The 20,179-nt window shown below is 41.4% G+C and overlaps 1 protein-coding gene and 1 long non-coding RNA gene across 10 annotated transcripts in view; one reads left to right on the top strand and one right to left on the bottom strand.

The window, feature by feature from the left end:
- LOC120368993 overlaps positions 1 to 5,582 on the top strand; it is a 37,910-nt gene extending 32,328 nt beyond the window's left edge. Inside the window, exons 2-3 of one of the 2 annotated variants that reach the window (XR_005582879.1) lie at positions 2,327 to 2,401; positions 5,355 to 5,582. This is a non-coding gene — a long non-coding RNA (uncharacterized LOC120368993). The remainder of the gene's footprint in view (positions 1 to 2,326; positions 2,402 to 5,354) is intronic. The other variant, XR_005582880.1, reaches the window with a different exon arrangement.
- The window catches only part of ADGRA1 (adhesion G protein-coupled receptor A1), a 463,966-nt gene that overhangs the window by 27,037 nt on the left and 416,750 nt on the right, over positions 1 to 20,179 (bottom strand). The window lies entirely within an intron of this gene.

Genomic DNA, 20,179 nt, shown 5'->3' with positions numbered 1-20,179 from the left:
TCACTTTTCTTCATGAGATTGACTTTTACTGGCATAAATGTTCACAGAAAGCAAATTTCAAAGTGATATGCATAAACACTTGTGGAAAATAAATTTTGCTTGCATAGGTATTTGTGCTGGAAGTGCCTGCACACTCTATCCACTCAGGGAGCAGAAGCAATACCCTGTGACCTGTTTGACTGTCATGACCAACATATAAAGCAATATCAAATATTCATAGGACTTTCCATAATCAATTGGGAATTTTTGTTTTTTAAATCATGAAATAATTTAGGACAACAGATAAACCTGAGGAAATTATAATCTGCTCCTGGACATTCTGGGAGCAGAAACAGAAGCTATATTTACTAGGTCAATTATTAATTGAAAATTATATACTGTTGTACTGCTTATATACAATGAGTGTAGCTACAGATCGAGGCATCTCAGAAGAGAGAACTGTGCTGTATGCCTATAACTTCCTACACTTTCAATGTCTTTCACAATAAACAACAAAACCTTTGTAGGTAAACATATGCAGCAGTTTAGCATAGCCAGTTTTGCAGGCACTGTTGAAAAAAATCACAGGTACTAGCACAAATTATCTTATGGAACTACTATTGCACAGTACATCTATTTACAATCAGATGACTGGATCTGGATCTCACCTGGATCTCAAAAAAAAGGCCAATTTCCCTTCTTAGATGCACTGGTATAAATCTGGAGAGACTTCACTGATAGTGGTCCAATAAATATGGCATTACCCACCTAAAAAAGGAAGGGCCCAGTAGGGACATAAATTGTATACTGGACATTGACCAGTATTTTTGGAGCATGTGAGATATGTTAAATTGGTAGACTACTTGTATTTCAAACTATTTTAAACTGTACTGCTGATACTAATAAGTACAGGAATATGCAGGTAGTTACTTTTATTTATTGGCACTTGTAAAGGGGAAAAGATATGTGGATGAAATACTTCCCTGAGTTACACATGCGCAGCTGGCAATGGTTTCAGTGAGGGGTGTGCGTGTGTTTGTCTGACTCAGAGCAGAACTTGGCCTACATTTTTGTTTTGTATTGCAGAGCTCTACAGCAGTGTGGTACCTGAACAAAAATACCTGGAGGACCAGCAGCCAGCTTCTACTAGACTCACAACAAATATGCCTTCCAAACACTGCAGGCATATTTGGAACACATTAGTTTCAAAGTCTCCTCTGTCAGAGTTGGCTTACATAATAAAAGACAATAGGTTCCTACCAATTCCATAAAGCTGTAGGAATTCAGCAGGAAACGGGCTTTTGACAATAAGAACACGGTTAACAAAAATGCTTATTTTTAGATTCCTTATCCCATATTAATATACTTTCCAGAGAACATTTTTTGGCTTATTTAAAGATGCCCACAGCCATTCAATATTTTCTATCTGGCAGGGACTTGCCATCTCCTCGTTTTATTTCTGTCCTCCTTTCCCTCATTTTCTGAGTGCAAGACCTTCCTCCTTCTGCCTGCCCCTAACACCTCTACCTGCCCACTGACCCCATTACAAGCAGTCACTTGAGGGCTGAGATGGAAGAGAACTGAGGGCATAGTTCCTAAGACCAGTGGTGAGAGGCCCACACAGGCACTTAGGGACCCAATTGACCACCTCTTTCTGGAGGAAACCTCTATTCCTGTAATTGGACTGTTTTTCTTGGGGAAGGGATGCTTTGGATCCCCCTTCTCTTAACTATCACTACATCTACATTTGTAGCTGGTAGTGATATTTCCAGTTGAGCTGACATACTTGTGCTGGTGTAACGCTGACAGACCCTGGTCATCAGCGGGTGGGATCAAACCGGGCACCTCTGGAGCTTAGTGCATGAGCCTCTACGGCATGAGCTAAAAGCCAACTGATTCATTTGACTCTCTCTAAGTGGTCTTGGTGGCACTAGATGGGACAGAACACCACACCCAGGTGTGTGGGTTACACTAGCCCTAAGCAAGCTAGTGTGCTATAAATAGTAATATAGCCACATTAGCACGGGCAGTGGCCAGTGACAGCACAGTCTAGCTGCCCTGAGTATGTATGCACAGAGTGCAGGTGGGTTTGTAGTCGAGGCAGATATCTCAACACTTCCTATGGCACTGGGGCTACACTATTATTTTTTAGTATGCTAGCTCAATGAGCATCAGTGTGAGTTTGTCTACATAAGCTGGGAATCACCCCCCCCCCCCATGTAGATGTTGCCTCTATGTTGAGACAAGGTCTTTTAGCTTTCTTTTCCCTCCTATCCTCCACTATGCTCTCAATGACCTGGTCTGCAGACTCCTCTCTTAACGGCTTCCCCTTTGCTTCAACCTGCAGGGCCCAGTTCATGTGAACCTGCTCCAGCAGGGGGCCAGTTTTTCAACCTGCTCCCTATCTGGCTGTTCTAAGTAGGTGAGACCAAGCACTATCTAAATGTTAATCATAGTCATAATCTCTTGCCTTGATTTTTGCACCCCCCTAAATTCCGCCCCCGTTCTCCCTTATGTTGCTGCAGCTAACATTTTCTACCTCTTCTGTATTTCATTAGCATCATCCCATCCTCAAATCCCTTCAACTCTTCCTTCCATTTTCTGCATTATATTGTCATTATTACCTTTAAGGGTGTGGACAGTTCTCCCCGTGACCATGTCAGCCTTTGTTTCCACCTGCACCCTGTCTCAAGCCCAAGGCCTTCTCAGTTCTCTCTCCCTCTCTAAAGCTTTCTTTGCCCACTTTTGTACCTTTTTACACACTGGCCCTACACTTGAAACAGCTTCTTTTTTTCTGTGCCAAACTTCCTTCTCCCCATGTGCCTCTTCAAGCCCACTTTTTTCACTGGCTCTTTCATTTGCCCTCATTCCTGGCCCTTCAGTCCTCTGCATTGTGTCTGTCCCAATTACAATGTATGCTCCTCTGGATGGGGAACGTGTCTAAATGTGTTTGTAAAGTGCATATACTCCCATAGCATTGTATAATAAATATGGTAAGTAAAATCAATGTGAGATTATGGTTGAGAAATTCAAAAACGAATTCCATCATGTTGCACAAGATGTATAAGTTAAGGTGTACAGTTTATGGTACACAATACTATAAAAATTAAAATGTTAATGTAAACATTAAAAAACACATAGGGAAATACTACTATGAAAAACATCATGGAGTTAATGTTAAGAACACAAGAACTTTCATATTGGATCAGGCTCATCTACTCCAGTATCCTGTATGAGACAGTGGCCTGTATCAGCTGCTTCTAAGGAAGGAATAAAAAACAATGCTCTAGTCAGTTATGGAGTAATCTTCCCCCCAGATTTCCTCTTAGCACCCAATGGTCAGCGGTTGGCTTATGCGCTGAAGCATGAGGGTTTATATCCTCTCAGTACTTATGTTTTAATATTTACTATTATAAGTCTGGATATTGCATAAGAAATCTTCATTTGTCAAGGCCAGTGTTGCATTAACTTTAGTTACAGCATTTAGTTCTCCTATTTTTTAAAAGTTAAAAGAAAAGTGAATATAAATGCAAAAAGCAAGCTAAAATGCTTTAGATGTCTTTAGATGTCAAGTGCTTAAGGTAGATATGCACTAAAAGCAGTCTTAAATGCTCAGCCACCTTACACTTTAAGGCCTTAAGCACCTAGCTACCTAAAGGTGGTTTTGTTGTTTACAGCTTTAATGGTTTAAGGGCAATATAAAATGATTTGGTGCCTGCCCAGCATTTTAAATGGATTTACCTTTAGGGTGCCATGAAAATCAAATTAAAACACTCTATCATAGCTTTGTGCATATTCCAACTTGAAACATTCATAACTTTAAAACTACAGGTGCAATTTTAATTCAGATGTCTTGACATTTGGTGTCAAGGCTGATTCCCCACTCTGCACTTCGAGTGCAGAAGGTGGGGCCTGCAAGAATTCTAAAAATTAATACTGGTCGTTCCAGTCTGGTATTAAACTCCCAAGGTTACAGCTTTTCTCCGACCTTGGATGGGTAGATGCTGCCATCACCCAAGTGCAAAAAAACCCACAACACTTTGGGAACCCCTCCCTGTGGGGTACCCTCAAGCCCTTTCACTCCCCCTCTGGGGAAGAGCTGAGAAAGAAAAACAAAGGAAATCAGCTATTGCCACCAGCTAATTAAACAACATGTGAACAAACCTCTTAGGACACAAAAACCTGTTCTTAAAAAAGGTAAATTTTATTAAAAACAAAAAGAAAGAAAATACATCTGGAACTTAGGGTATTGCTAGATTTAAAAAGAGCAAATATAATAATTCAGCATGAAGAATGGTTATCTTGAGGTCCAGCTTAATGGTTACAAGCAAAACAAAAGCACCTGGGGTTAGCACAGAGGAGTCCACAAGCCATAAAGAAATAAAAGAGATAAACATAATCACATCTTCCTAGACATTTCCTGATCTACTTACATATCTGGGGTTTCAAATGAGTAGTTACTAGGTATAATTTGATGATTTTTCATACCTGGCTCAAAGCTTTTAACAGTAGTTCCTGTCCCTGCTTTCTGGGAGAACAGTACAGACAGACAAAGGGGGAGTTTTTTTCCCAATTTTAAAAAGTTCTAGCCTTCCCATTGGCTCTTTTGGTCAGTTGCCCACTCCCTCCCTTTTACTTATGGACTTTTTAACCCTTTACAGGTAAAGGAAGTAGAGAACAGCTACTAACAGGGATTTTATAGCTAACTGGCTGGCTATGTGTCCATAAAAGAGAGCTACCCCTCCTTCATTTATCACATTTGGATTCTTCAGTGAAGACTATAAAAAAGACAGATTTGCTAGCTTCAGCCACTTATAATGTACAAGCATAAAAATGCCATCTGGAACATATGGGGAAAAGTGTTTTTTCCCAAGCTCCTATAACTCAAAATCAATTGAGCTAATTTAATTCAAACCTTTTCCCCAAAACACCAAGACCAGTCAGCCAAATACACACACTTTTGGCTGGAGATTAAGCATGGAAAATTCCAGCCCCAAGTGAATTTGTCAGAGGAGGTTATGAACAACCAAATAAAAGGATGTTAAAATGGTAGATAGATTTCAACCTTAAGCATAGTATTTGCTTCCTGCCAATACAGACGTGCATACAATAGCACTTACAACAGTAACCACCACACGCTGCATAGTGTAATTAATAATCATGAAGTCCCATAATCTTCTCTGGTGACTATATGCAAGTTATGCTTTGGTTTGAATGCATTATAAGGCACCAGTGTGTAGCTATCTAATGATAATTCACATCTTCTGTGTGTTTACTTGTTCTTTAATTTTTAATTATAATTACTACTTGTGAAATGTCCTGAACTGACAGCACTTACAGACTGAAATGCTCTATTTACTCTGTTCTCAATGCAGATTATCACACAGGAAACTACACCATAAACCGCTCAACATCATTTCACCAATCTGCTTAATCCTTTTATGGAGGGAGGACCTCCACAGACTGAAAGGTAGCCAAAGTCTTCTGCCAATTTCAACTTTGGTCTCCTGGCAGAGACTGTCAAAAAGAGGCCAGTTAGCGCCAACTGTGATGTGACACCTGTCCATGTGGGATTGATCTAAAACCTCCAACTCATTTGAACTGGCAACAGACACTGAAGGAAATAAACATTTTACATGCTAGTTGTCCTCTATCCTCCTATTCACCTTGGGCCACATCCTCTGGGCTGCTAACTGTCTTAGCTGAGCAGCTGAGGATATTCCCCTCACTGGGAAATCCCTGAGTAGTGTAGAGTTGGCACAACTGTTTCTACATCATCCTCTCTCAGTCCCTCCATTAAAGGGGGCATGGCTGGTGGCAGCTGTGGCCAAGGGAAGTGGGCAATATCCAGCTGGTGTAAATACCTCTTGGAGGGTACTACCATCTGGCACAAGTTAGAACAGCCCTAAGACAGCCCTAACTTGTGCTGGAAACTGAACCAGCCTCTGATCGCATAAAGCCACCTTTGTTCCTCCAACCCAACTTGGGTTCTCAGCAGACTCCACCTGGACAGATAAAAAAACTGGGACATTTAAGTACAGTAGCACCTTACAGACAAGCATAGTATTATACAGAAATTGTGTATTAAACTGTGCCACCTAGGGAGTTGTACTATTTGCAATGATCCACCGGCCATATTAAAAGATACTGATGTTACTCCAAGTCACACTGGCTATAGCCACACATACTATAGCCATATACATATGACACTAGGGCACAGCATCAGAGTATTTTTTTTCCAGTGTATATCTCCTGACAATAGTACTATTTTCTTTTCTTGATAAAGCCAAGCAAAATATTTTTAAATATAATAGCATGTTTAAATCAATTATTGAAAAGGAAATTACATACATACACACACACACGCACACACACAACTACTTTTGATTGACAATGTATTTTTAAGATAACTCATTGTATACAATGCAGTATAAGGAACAAAAATTTCTCTTGGTATCTTATAACATCTTGAATCCACAAGTGCTTAACAAATTAACTGTAATGCATCATCAAAATACTATAATCTTTATGTATATTTATGTTATGCTACCACAAACATATAGTGCTTGCACTGTATTGGAATTATGATTGATTGCTGAATCCCATATTGTTAACTGCATTTGAAGTTTCTGAAATGTTGCAGCCTGTCAATTACATGTTATACTTAGTTCCTCGAATCACATTTTGCCACACTAATTCTTTAACCACTTCCCTGTTTAGCCCCTCCTCCCCTGCACACATACCCCTATACATACATACACAGTTGAAAATTTCTAATTGGACAATATATTGGGAAGTTTCTAACTGCATTATTCACAACATACCGGCTAGGGAGTTGTACCATCTTCTGTCACATATTCATAGTTTTCATAAGCAATACTTTTTATCCTATATTTCATTTAAAAAAACCAATATATTCATTTTCTAATTTCCTTAATAAATAGTATCTGTACTAATCACTGACAATGAATGTCAAAATGGTCTTTTCTGTAACTGTAGTGAATATTATTCCCTATAGAGAGGAATGGTTGATCATGTATGTCACAAATCTTTGTCTTTATTATGGCAATATCCGCCATATAAACATATGCAATGAATTCTTATGCATTTGTCCTTACAAATCTTTGCATAATGAAGTTTCTACCTATGCAACACTGCATTCATCACAGAAAATATCTAGAGCCTCCAAATCTGACAGGGTTTTCTACAAAGCCCCTGCTGACGTTTGAATATATTATCTTCAAGGATTTTCAGAACTTGGAACTTTTCCAATTACCCCTTTACATTTAGCCTGGAGCAGCACATTAAAGTTGTAATTTTATCTATCTTACTCTATCCTCTACAATTACATATATGACTAGATCAGAGTCTGGAAACTGTAGAGAGATGTGCCAGGATCACAAGAATTCTGAATTTCTAGGAAAAATCTAGATGTGGATTTGTGATAAAAGCACTGAAAACATCCACTCAAATCATAGTATTCCAGAGCAGCACTTTGTGGTTATGAGTCTATCCAACCTGATAAAATCACAACAGAAATTCCACTGAACCTATGTCATTTTGGTAGCATGAATTCGACTAACAACTGTTCTATACAATGATGATAGCTTTAATAGTTTCACGTTACAAGCATCCTAGGCCTAACCTTTTATCTTTTTGTTAGTAAAACGACTGTGTATCACCCATATGTTGCCTCATTTTTTCCCCTCTGCTAAAAAGTTTGTACAGATGCACTGAATGCCTTCAGAATTTGGGAGATTTTAAAGCATATCCTCCTTCAAGTCATCTGCATTCCCAACTGATAGCTCAAAGGGTCCCGGAGAGATATATACTTGACAAAGCAGTTAAGTAGCTTGTTAACAAGTAATGAATTTACCTACATAACTTTCTATTTGAAGTACCTGTAAACCATCTGTATAGATCTGTAGTAAGTAGTTTATTCACTGTTCTTCTAATACAGAGGACAAACCTCATTGTATATCCAAATTACCAATCATCTCATAAAGACATGGTATTATACCACCTTTTATTATTGCACATTATATGCATCATAAATACTGAATCTGAAGCTATTACTGAAAGGCATAATTTTGCTGAATACATTTATATCTGAGCTTTTCAAGTTTCTTTTGCTACTCTTTATTTTTTTATTTATTTATTGGTGGGGTGAGGTATTTTAGTTGGTTCTTCCACTCTTGTATTTCTAGCATGCCCATCCCCCATGATGTGAACTCCATTTGTGCTTTCAAACATAAAGTCGTGGCAGAAAAAAAATACTGTTTTACTTTGGTTATAACAACCATACTTGTAAAAATATAAATATATTATGGTGACACTGCAACATTGTGATGAATCCTCTCAGTTCTGAGAGGCCAGCCACTTATTCGATTTACTTGTTCTGTACCCCCATCTCTCGCTCTCTTTTTGCCCGAGGGACCTTTCATTTTCATTTTCTCAGCCTTTATCCTATGTCCCTGGCTAGCGATACAATGGTCCTAGGTGTATTCCAACCTCTACTGCCTATATCAGAATATACACCAGCTTTTTAAATGTGTGATCATGTGCCACATGCATGTTAAGTAGTTTGTAATATCAACAGATAACAGGGCCATTTCCTGACATCTCAGATGAGCCTAAGGATATCTTTGTTTCTGATATCCTGTCTCCCATTGCATCCACAATCAATATACTCATAAAGGTTTCAGAGTGGTACCCATGTGGGTCTGTATCAAGTACTCCTCGTTCTTTACACTCATAAAGCTGGACTCTGTCCTCTATTTGGTACCATCAGGCCTCTCTCTTTCCCTTCTTTCTTTCTTTTTCACCCTGTGCAACAGCCTCTTTTTGTCCCCCAAGATTCTGGCTATAAATCCCTCCCAGCGTGATTGGTTTTGGACTTGGTCATCATGATATAATCTCTCCGCTAAATTGCATGTTCTTATGATAACACTGCTTAACAAGAGAGGGAGGTATCTCCTAAGACAGCCATCATGAGAAAGTCAGCATTTTTGGTGGTGTCAATGTGGCACTAACCACATCATCTTTGTCTGTCTAAGCTGCTAAAAATTTGGTAGGGCTGCCTTCAAGAACGTGGAACTGTTCAAAGATTATGTTTGGTAAGTAAATTATTAACAACAAAAAATAAAAAAACAAAATACCTAAGTGGATTCAAATATAGTATCCTGGCAGATTTTCTTCTTCAATTTATATTGGTTGTTGTTGGCTACTGTAATTCATATTTCAATATATAATGGATTAATAGCAAAAAACCTTTCTTGTACAGTACTGTGCCTTCTATGATACATTTGCATCTACTGTGCTTTAGCCAGTGCAAAAATTTAAAAGGCCATATTATATTTCAGCAAACTGGCAAGGACTTTCTTGGCAAGCATATTAAGCTTCAAGGCAAGAGCTATAAGGGCTACCAAAATGTAGAGAATGTGTCTGAAAGTAGCTATTATGCATTGTGTCCTCTGAGAGGCTTCTGGGATTCAAGCAATGTGCAAGCCTGGGAATACATGAGAATTGCTAACATTTCCATTGTTCAATAATGAATTAACCCAATTACAACACAATTTGAAAATGATCTAAAAATATACATTACAATTACTGGAGAAAAAGAGACAAGTTTCTAGTATTAACTTCTTAAGATTTCCCACAGCTAACACGAGAAACATACTGTGGCATTAGTTATATTCCTTGCTTTACTACTGTACCAAACAAAAGTGGGAGTGGGAGAGACTAACTCTATTAACAACACTCCAGTTGAAGCCTAATCAGTGCGGAGTAAAGTGGAAGAATTGAGTGGGAGAGACTAACTCTACAAATGCTAGAATTCACGCTAATGGTCCAAACTATGTTGTCCTCTAAATAAAAGAGTGCACTTGGCTAGGACATGTGGTCAGGCAAAAGTCGTGCGGGAATAACATACCAGTATGCCTAGAAATTGGAAAAGTATTATAGACCATTCCTGAAAGGTGTTTGTCTAACCTGCTCTTAAAAATCTCCAATGATGGAGATTCCACAACCTCCCTAGGCAACTTATTCCAGTGCTTAGTCACCCTGATAGTTAGGATGCTTTCCCTAATGTCCATTGCTGCAACCTTCCCTTGCTGCAATTTAGGCCCATTGCTTCTTGTCCTATCCTCAGAGGTTAAGAAGATGATTTTTTCTCCCTCCTCCTTGTAACAACCTTTAATGTATTTGAAATCTTATCATGTCCCCTCTCTTTTCCAAACTAAACAAACCCAATTTTTTCAATCTTCCCTCCTAGGTCATGTTTTCTAGATCTTTAATAATTTTTGTTGCTCTTCTCTGGACTTTCTCCAATTTGCCCACAACTTTTGTGAAATGTGGTGCCCAGAAGTAGACACAACACTCCAGTTGAAGCCTAATCAGTGCGGAGTAAAGTGGAAGAATTAAGTCTTGAGCTTTCCTTACAACACTCCTGCTAATACATCCCAGAATGATGTTCACTTTGTTTTACACTGTACACTTATATTTAGCTTGTGGTGCACTATGACCGCCAGATCCCTTTCTGCAGTCATTTCCCATTTTGTATGTCTGCAAGTGATTGTTCCTTCCTAAGTGGAGTACTTTGCATTTGTCCTTCTTGAATTTCATCCTATTTACTTCAGACCATTTCTCCAGTTTGTCCAGATAATTTTGAATTTTAATCCTATCCTCCAAAGCACTTGCAACCCCTCCCAGCTTGGTATTGTCTGCAGACTTTATAAGTGTACTCTCTATGCCATTGTCTAAATCATTAATGAAGCTATTGAATAGAACTAATCCGTGCGGCACCCCACTCATTATGCCCTTCCAGCATGACTGTGAACCACTGATAACTACTCTCTTGGAATGTTTTTCAAACCATTTACGCACCCACCTTATAGTAGCTACATCTAGATTGCATTTCCCTAGTTTGTTTATGAGAAGGTCATGTGAGACAGTTTCAAAAGTCAAGATATACCATGTCTACCACTTCCCCCCTTCCTCAAGTCTAGTTACCCTGTCAAAGAAAGCTATCAGGTTGGTTTTACACTATTTGTTCTTGACAAATCCATGCTGACTGTTACTTATCACCTTATTATCTTCCAGATGTTTGCAAACTGATTGTTTAATTATTTGCTGCATTATCTTTCCGGGTACAGAAATTAAGCTGACTGGACTGTAATTCCCTGGGTTGTCTTTATTTCACTTTTTATAGATTGACACTATATTTGCCCTTTTCCAGTCCTCAGAAATCTCTCCCATTTTTCACAACTTTTCAAATATAATCGCTAATGGCTCAGATATCTCCTCAGTCAGCCCCTTGAGGATGCATTTCATCAGGCCTTGGTGACTTGAAGACATCTAATTTGTCTAAGTAATTTTTAACTTGTTCTTTCCCTATTTTAGTCTCTGATCCTACCTGCCAGTTTCACTGGCATTCACTATGTTAGATGTCCAATCATCACCAACCTTTTTTGGTGAAAACCGAAACAAAGAAATCATAAGCAACCTCTACCATTTCCACATTTTCTGTTATTGTTGCCCCCGCTCACTGAGGAACGGGCCTACCATATCCTTGCTCTTCCTCCTGCTTTGTGCAATGTTTTCTTATTACCCTTTATGTCCCTAGCTAGTTTGATCTCATTTTGTGCCTTGGCCTTTCTAATTTTGTCTCTACATACTTGTGTTATTTGTTTATATTCATCCTTTGTAATTTGACCTAGTTTCCACCTTTTGTAGGACTTTTTGATTTTTAGATCATTGAAGATCTCCTGGTTAAGCCAGGTGCTCTTTTATCATATTTCCTATCTTTCTTATGCAATGGGATAGTTTGCTCTTGTGTCTTTAATCATGTCTCTTTGAAAAACTGCCAGCTGTCTTCAATTATTTTTCCTCTTAGACTTGCTTCCCATGGGATCTTACCTTCCCAGTTAGGTAAGTTGTAGAGGGCTGGGAAGTCTTTGGGATAACCAGTCAAGGCTTTATAAATTAGGACTGGTATGGTCATTGTAGGATGAAAATGCGTTTCCATAAAGGAAGATTAGAGAAAATAATATTTAAGAACACAGAAGAAAGAGGAAAACAATAGGCAATAACTGATGCTTATCTGGTGACCCCGCTCCCTCTCAATCATTCTTTTACACTAGGGGACATAAATTCCTAAGGTTCATTTCTAATTCAAAATGCACTAGAACTTAACTGCATAAATTTCAGAGCTGCTGGTGCCAAGGGGCCTGTACAGTCTGTGTCTATCAGGGTGTGAATTATGCCACTTCATATGATTTGACCTGAAGATGGCAGGACTAAAGACGTGAACATGGCTGAGAAGATGATGTGACTCATTTGGAAAGTTCACACATCTTTGAAAGGATCCAAAATACAAAGTCTTGACATTTAGTAAAGGATTTGTCACCCTCAGCCAAAATTCACCCCAAAATAACTTCATTACATTGACTGGTATTACACTAGGGATGACTTTGCACCCATGAGCTATACATTGATAAGGGAAATTTCATTGACTCTGAGGTTAGTGACATCTCTTGCTAAAGGAACTTGCAACCCTGAGTATACTAGATATACTCGATGTACTAGATATATTGATAAGTGAGGGGTATTATTGTGCCTGAGAGAACTAACTATAAGACTCTTGAAAAGTTAAAGGAGAACCTTTTATGCGTATAGATGCTTTGACTCTTAGGCCTGGTCTACACTACACGTTTAAACCGGTTTAAGGAGCGTAAAACCGATTTAACGCCACACCCGTCCACACTAAGAGGCCCTTTATATCGATATAAAGGGCTCTTGAAACTGGTTTCTGTACTCCTCCCTAACGAGAGGAGTAGCGCTATTATCGGTATTACCATATCGGATTAGGGTTAGTGTGGCCACAAATCGACGGTATTGGCCTCCGGGCGGTATCCCACAGTGCACCACTGACCGCTCTGGAGAGGAATCTGAACTCGGATGCAGTGGCCAGGTAGACAGGAAAAGCCCCGCGAACTTTTGAATATTTCCTGTTTGCCCAGCATGGAGCTCCGACCAGCACGGGTGGCGATGCAGTCCGAAATCAAAATAAAAAAAAAGAGCTCCAGCATGGACCATGCGGATGTGATCGCAGTAAGGGCAGGCAAATCTGTTCTATCAGCACTCCGTTACAGAAGACGAAATTCAAAATCATTTTTAAAAAATCTCCACACAGACGCCATAGCAGGGGCTCAGCGCACTGCTGCGTGACAAGCGTAACGGAAAGCCAAATAATCACATGGACGCTCATGGACTGGAGGACTCAAGCTATCCCACAGTTCCTGCAGTCTCCGAAAAGCATTTGCATTCTTGGCTGAGCTCCAAACGCTTCTAGGGGGTCAAACACAGTGTCCGCGGTGGGTCAGGGCATAGCTCGGCAATTTACGCACTCCCCCACCCACCCCCAGAAGTGAAAGGGAAAACAATCCTCTCTTGACTCTTTTACATGTCACCCTATCTTTACTGAATGCTGCAGATAGACGCGATGCTGCAGCACTCAACACCAACATCCTCACTCTCCCCCCCGCCATGGGTGGCTGATGGTGAAATATGGCTGATATCCATCGTCATCATCAGCCTATTGGCACATGGGGCAGTGCAAAAGGACTGGTAACCATGCCGACTAGCATCAGTGAGGTCGATCAAGGGCGCCTGCTCCTAATTTTTCCTGGTAGATGGTGCAGTATGGCTGGTAACCGTCTTCATCATAGCAACAGGGGGCTGAGCTCCATCAGCCCCGACCCTTCATGTGTAAAGAAAAGATTCAATTGCCCTGGACTAGCAGCGGGATGCTGGGCTCCTCTCCTCCACACTGCTTAATGTCCTGTCTGGACTATCATAGCAGCTAGAGGCTGCCTTCCACTCATTTCTCACTAACAAGTCACTGTGTCTTATTCCTGCATTCTTTATTACTTCACCACACAAGTGGGGGGACAATGCTACGGTAGCCCAGGAAGGCTGGGGGAAGAACGGAATCAACAGGTGGGGTTGTTGCAGGAGCACCCCCTGTGAATAGCATACAGCTCATAATTTCTGCAGGATCTGACACAGAGCAGCTGTGCTCTCTGGTTCTATGATAGAGTGGTTCTCTAGTACACTTGCCCATATTCTAGGCAGGACTGATTCTATTTTTAGATACCAAAAAGGAGGGATTGACTCAGGAAGTCGTTCCCAATTTTGGCTTTTGCGCCCCTGGCTGATCTCAGCCAGGAGCACTTTTGACAGCAGCAAATGGTGCAGTGCAAAAGGACTGGTAACCATGATCATCTTATTACCAATTTATGGTATGGTAGATGGTACAGTATGGCTGGTAACCATCTCTGCTGTCATGCAAAAGCAAAAGCATGCTGCTGTGTAGCACTGCTGAATTGCCTCTGTCAGCGGCATCTAGTACACATACGGTGACAGTCACAAAAGGCAAAACAGGCTCCATGGTTGCCATGCTATGGCATCTGCCAGGGCAATCCAGGGAAAAAAGGCGTGAAATGCTTGTCTGCCATTGCTTTCCCAGAGGAAGGACTGACTGACGACATTTACCCAGAACCACCCGCGACAATGATTTTTGCCCCATCAAGCACTGGGATCTCAACCCGGAAATTCCAAGGGGCGGGGGAGGCTGCAGGAACTATGGGATAGCTACGGAATAGCTACCCACAGTGCAACGCTCCAGAAATCGACGCTAGCCTCGGACCGTGGACGCACACCACTGATTTAATGTGTTTAGTGTGGCCGCGCGCACTGGATTTTATACAATCTGTTTTGCTAAACTGGTTTATGTAAATTCGGAATAATCCCGTAGTGTAGACGTACCCTTAGTTACCAGAATTCTAAACATTCAACACCTTCCTTAGAGTCCAGAAAAATTGCACACTTGTGTTTTTATGATGTAGCTTAAACATACTGCATGCGGCCAAACTCAGGAGTGCCACAGGGTGGTATAAGGCAATTGTATGTAAGTCAATGTAAACAAATGTAATTTAAACAATAAAGGGTGAAACAGGAAGGGTGTAGAAGAAAAGAACAAAAGAGGGTTTAATAAGGTAAAAATAAATGAGATTCATGCATCATTCTGCATAATTAGATTCAGGTTCATCCTGCTTTATCTCAGAACCACTTCTTAGTTGCTTTTCTTGTTACTTGCTCCCCAAGTCCACTGAATTATACCCATTCACAACAATTCACTGGTGTGCAACTTACACAATATTTACCTCACTGCCCAATTTGGCTTTTTAAAAAAAAAAAACAAAAACCAACCACTTTGGCTCATAATTCTTGCTCATAAACTAGGATCTAGGGCAGCAGTAAGGTCAGGGAGCCGGCCTTCAGTATTCATAATTTGCAGTGAGTGGAGGGTTGATCCATAAGAAAGATGTGGTTTGCTCGTCATAAGGGTGGGCTCTTAGGGCACCCAGCCCTGATAGATGTGCCCTAGATGACCCACAATTTCTGCAGTGAGGTAATTACTATTGCACATTGTTCAAACTGAACAAAAAAGACTGTTCTATTGGTTTATTTGCTTATTCAATAAAAGTTGCAGCCAATTTGATTTCCATGCAGTCTCTCTGGATAGTCACATCTTGGCAAATGCCTTATAATATGGCTGTAAAACTTTAAACCCACTTGTGACAGTGGCTTAAATATTGTGCTTGTCAATATTCGAGCCATGCCTCCATTGCTTCATACGATTCACACTGAAACAAGCAGGGCTAAATCTATGGGACCAGAGGTTAAGTAAATGACCTGACCCCAATGGCATCATTTAAAGACTTGTGAAAAGAGCGGAGGTGCAAGGCCAGAGGTTTAGTGAAGGACTTGTTACAGGATGTCGAAGGGTGATTGGGGGAGATTTTTTAGACTTTGACACTCAGTAAGACTTCTCTCACTACAAAAGATAAATGCAGTAGACAAGTTTAAGTGCTAGATGGATACAGCTGGATACCAATGACTGACTTTAGGGTACCTGAGAGAACTAAAGATAACATTATATCCTCGAAAGGATTGAAGGAGCACTTATGCATATTAATGTATTTCATACGTGTGGGTTCTGGAAAAGAGTATCTGTAATTTAGTGATTTGATTAGAAATTGAGTAGGTTTTGTGGTTGATTTGCTTTAGAGTGATAATGATATGATGGGGAAAGCCCTTTTGCCTCATCTTTTAGATAAAACTGAAGAATCCAATGGAGTTTATGTAGGAACATAAAATCTAAAGTTATACTGTAACTTTTAATGAGCTTTCAGATTAGCTTTTCTCTTTGTGATCAATCCTATTTTCTAATGCATTATATGATTTCTGATAGCCTATTCCATGTCAGTCAATACTGTGAGTGTATATATTTTATATATATATCTATCTATATATCTATCTATCTATATATATATATATGCAAGCACATATGCGTGTACACAGACACACTACATATGTGAACCCATTCTCATGTATGGTAGTTTGAGTGACAGCTGGAATTAAAACTGCATAACCATTTCCATTCTAACCCACTGTTTTCAGTCATTCATAGTGTTCATTCAACTTTGATTTTTGAGTTGAAATTTTCCAGGCCTGCGCTGTGCCCAAAGGTGATTTTTTAAATGAAATGTTTATGTTCAATGTTTTAGTCATTTTCTTGGAAAGTGTGAAAATATGAACATTTCCCCATTAATTATTCTTAAATTATAAACTTATTATAAAATACACACTTATTTTGAAAATTTTAATTTGGCAGCTCAGTAGTGCTCACTGAGAAGTGCTTCTGAGTGTTCTGGTGAAAGCTGATTTAATTTGGGTGAGTTACAACCTAGGAACATAAGAATGGCCATATCGGGTCAGACCAAAGATCCATCCAGCCCAGTATCCTGTCTACCGACAGTGGCCAATGCCAGGTGCCCCAGAGGAAATGAACCTAACAAGTAATGATCGAGTGATTTCTCTCCTGCCATCCATCTCCACCCTCTGACAAACAGAGGCTAGGGACACCATTCCTTACCCATCCTGGCTAATAGCCATTAATGGACTTAACTTCCATGAATTTATCTAGTTCTCTTTTAAACCTTGTTATAGTCCTAGCCTTCACAACCTCCTCAGGCAAGGAGTTCCACAGGTTGACTGTGTGTTGTGTGAAGAAGATCTTCCTTTTATTTGTTTTAAACCTGCTGCCCATTAATTTCATTTGGTGGCCTCTAGTTCTTATATTATGGGAACAAGTAAATAGCTTTTCCTTATTCACTTTCTCCACACCACTCGTGATTTTATATACCTCTATCATATCCCCCGTTACGCCTGGTCTACACTAGTCCATTATTTTGGAATTAGCCGAGTTAATTAAAAAAATGATTCCGTCCACACAACCAAACCATTTTTTTTAATTTAAAGGGCTCTTTAATCTGATTTCTGTACTCCACCTCGGCAAGTAGAGTAGCACTTAAATCGAGATCGCAATCCTGGGTTAAAGGTAATGTGGATGCAATTCGATGTTATTGGCCTCCGGGAGCTATCCCAGAATGTTCCCTTGTGACCGCTCTGGACAACACTCAACTCCGATGCACTAGCCAGGTGGGCAGGAAAAGCCCTGGGAACTTTTGAATTTCATTTCCTGTTTGGTCACCATGAGCACAGATGACCATTCAGAGTCCACCATCACAAGAGATCACGCAGTCCCGATTCGCAGACGAGCTCCAGCACAGTCCAAATGGGAGGTACTGGATCTCACTGCATGTTGAGGAGACGAATCTGTTATGGCAGAACTACGTTCCAAAAAAAGGAATGCAAATATGTATGCTAAAGTCTCCAGGACCATGACGGAAAGATGCTACTCCAGGGACACAGAGCAGTGTCATACAAAAATCAAGGAGCTCAGGGAAGCGTACCAAAAAGCCAGGGAGGCAAACGGGTGCTCTGGGTCACAGCCTCATACATTCCGCTTCTACTGTGAGCTGCATGCAATTATGGGGGGTGACGCCACCACTACCCCACCACTGTCCGTGGACACCTGCAAGCGGGAAGTTGCATGGAGTGAGGAGGAAGAGTCATTGGAGGACGAAGAGGAGGAGGAGGAGGACAGTGCACAAGCGGCAAGTGAGGAATCCATTTCCCCCCCTAGCCAGGAACTATTCTTAACACTGGAGCCAATAGCCTCTCCCCACTCCCAAGGCGGGCTCCTGTACCATGACCCTGGAGAAGGTACTTCTGGTGAGTGAGAACCTGATCAGAGCCACGCATTGGGTGCGGGGGGGAAACCCAGCCATGCTGGGCTGTTCGTGTTTAGTTTAAAGGGCTCATCCCTGCTCAGAGCCTCATCGGAGCCAAGCAGTGGGTGCGTGAGGGGTGGGGGAGGGCGGTGTTGTGTGAAATGATCATCCCAGAGAGCCCGCAGGCCCTCCTTTTATATGGCAAACCCACCAGGCATTTGCTTGCTATGGGAAAAGGGGCCCAGCAGTTTGCAAGCATTGAAATGAATGTAGAAGAAGCAGAACCCCGCATGCCCCTAGGCTGCCTGCAAGCTGAATTCTGTTGCCCGTCCATGTGTGATGGCTTACTCACACCAAAGTGGCAGGCACTTCAGTATAAGAGGCAAAATGCTAACTTGTACAGAAAGAACATGTGCTGTGTGCTATGAATTGCCTGTTTTACTGAGAAGGAATGTCCCCTTTGTTCTCTGAAATGTATCTTTTAAAATACTACCTTCCCTTTTTCTTCTCCCGCAGGTGCAAATGTTTCAACACGGCCCCTATCTACTCCGTCCCAGAGGCTGGTCCAGATTAGAAGGCGGAAAAAACGAACTCGAGATGACATGTTTGCTGAGCTCATGGAGTCCTCCTGGACTGATAGGGCCCAGCTGAATGCATGGAGGCAAACAACTGTGGATTCCCATAAAGCATTACAGGAACACGAAGAGAGGAGGGACGTGCGCGATGAGAGCAGGTAGGATGCTATGGTCAAGCTCATGGGGGAGCAAACTGACATGCTCCGCGGTATGATGGATCTATTGCAGGAAAGGCAGCAAGACCACAGACTGCCGCTGCAGCCCCTGTATAACTGCCCTCCCTCCTCCCCAAGTTCCATAGCCTCCTTACCCAGATGCCCAAGAACACGAGGGGGGAGGCTACGGGGACCCACACACTCAACCCCAGAGGATCGCCCAAGCAGCAGAAAGCTGGCATATGCAAACTTTTGATTTGGTTTCTGTACTTGTCCTTCCCTCCTCCTCCACTCCCCTTACACAATACTTTCCCCTCCCCCCCAGTCTACATTCTGATTTCTCTCAATGTGTTGTGAAACAAATAATAAAGAACAGTTTTTAAACAATTTTGACTTTATTTCCTTTCATATATATATAGGAGGTGGGTAACTTCAAGAGAACAAACACAACTTTCACTCCATACCCTGGCCAATCATGAAACTGGCTTTCAAAGCTTCTCTGATGTGCAGTGCGTCCTGCTGCGCTCTTCTAATCGCCCTGTTGTGTGCCTGTGCGAAATTGGCCGCTTTACTCTCATAGATATTGTGGAGCACACAACAAGCAGCAATTACAGTTGGAATATTGATTGTGCTGAGATATAACCGATTCAGTAAACTGCACCAGCGCGCTTTCAAACGTCCAAAAGCACATTCTACCACCATTCTGCACTTGCTCAGCCTATAGTTGAACTGCTCCTTACTACTGTCCAGGCTGCCTGTGTACGGCTTCATGAGCCATGGTATTAAGGGCTAGGCTGGGTCCCTGAGGATAACTATAGGCATGTCAACATCCCCAACAGTAATTTTGTGGTCTGGGAAGTAAGTCCCGTCCTGCAGCTGTTCAAACAGACCAGAGTTCCTGAAGATGTGAGCGTCATGAATCTTTCCCGGCCATCCCACGTTGATGTCGGTGAAACGCCTCTTGTGATCCACCAGTGCTTGCAGCACCATGGAAAAATACCCCTTGCAGTTTACGTACTGGACGCCCCGGTGTCCTGGGGCCAAGATAGGTATATGCGTTCTGTCTGTCGCCCCACCGCAGTTAGGGAAATGCAGAGCATTAAAGCCATCCACAATGGTCTGCACATTTCCCTGAGTCACTACCCTTGATAGCAGCTGATCAATGATTGCGTTGGCTACTTGCAGCACAGCAGCCCCTACAGTAGATTTGCCCACTCCAAACTGATTCCCGACTGACTGGTAGCTGTTGGGCGTTGCAAGCTTCCACAGT

This window comes from Mauremys reevesii, linkage group 7 (assembly GCF_016161935.1).
Source record: "Mauremys reevesii isolate NIE-2019 linkage group 7, ASM1616193v1, whole genome shotgun sequence".
In the NCBI taxonomy this organism is placed as follows: domain Eukaryota; kingdom Metazoa; phylum Chordata; order Testudines; family Geoemydidae; genus Mauremys; species Mauremys reevesii.
This window is presented reverse-complemented; position numbering and strand designations above follow the sequence as displayed.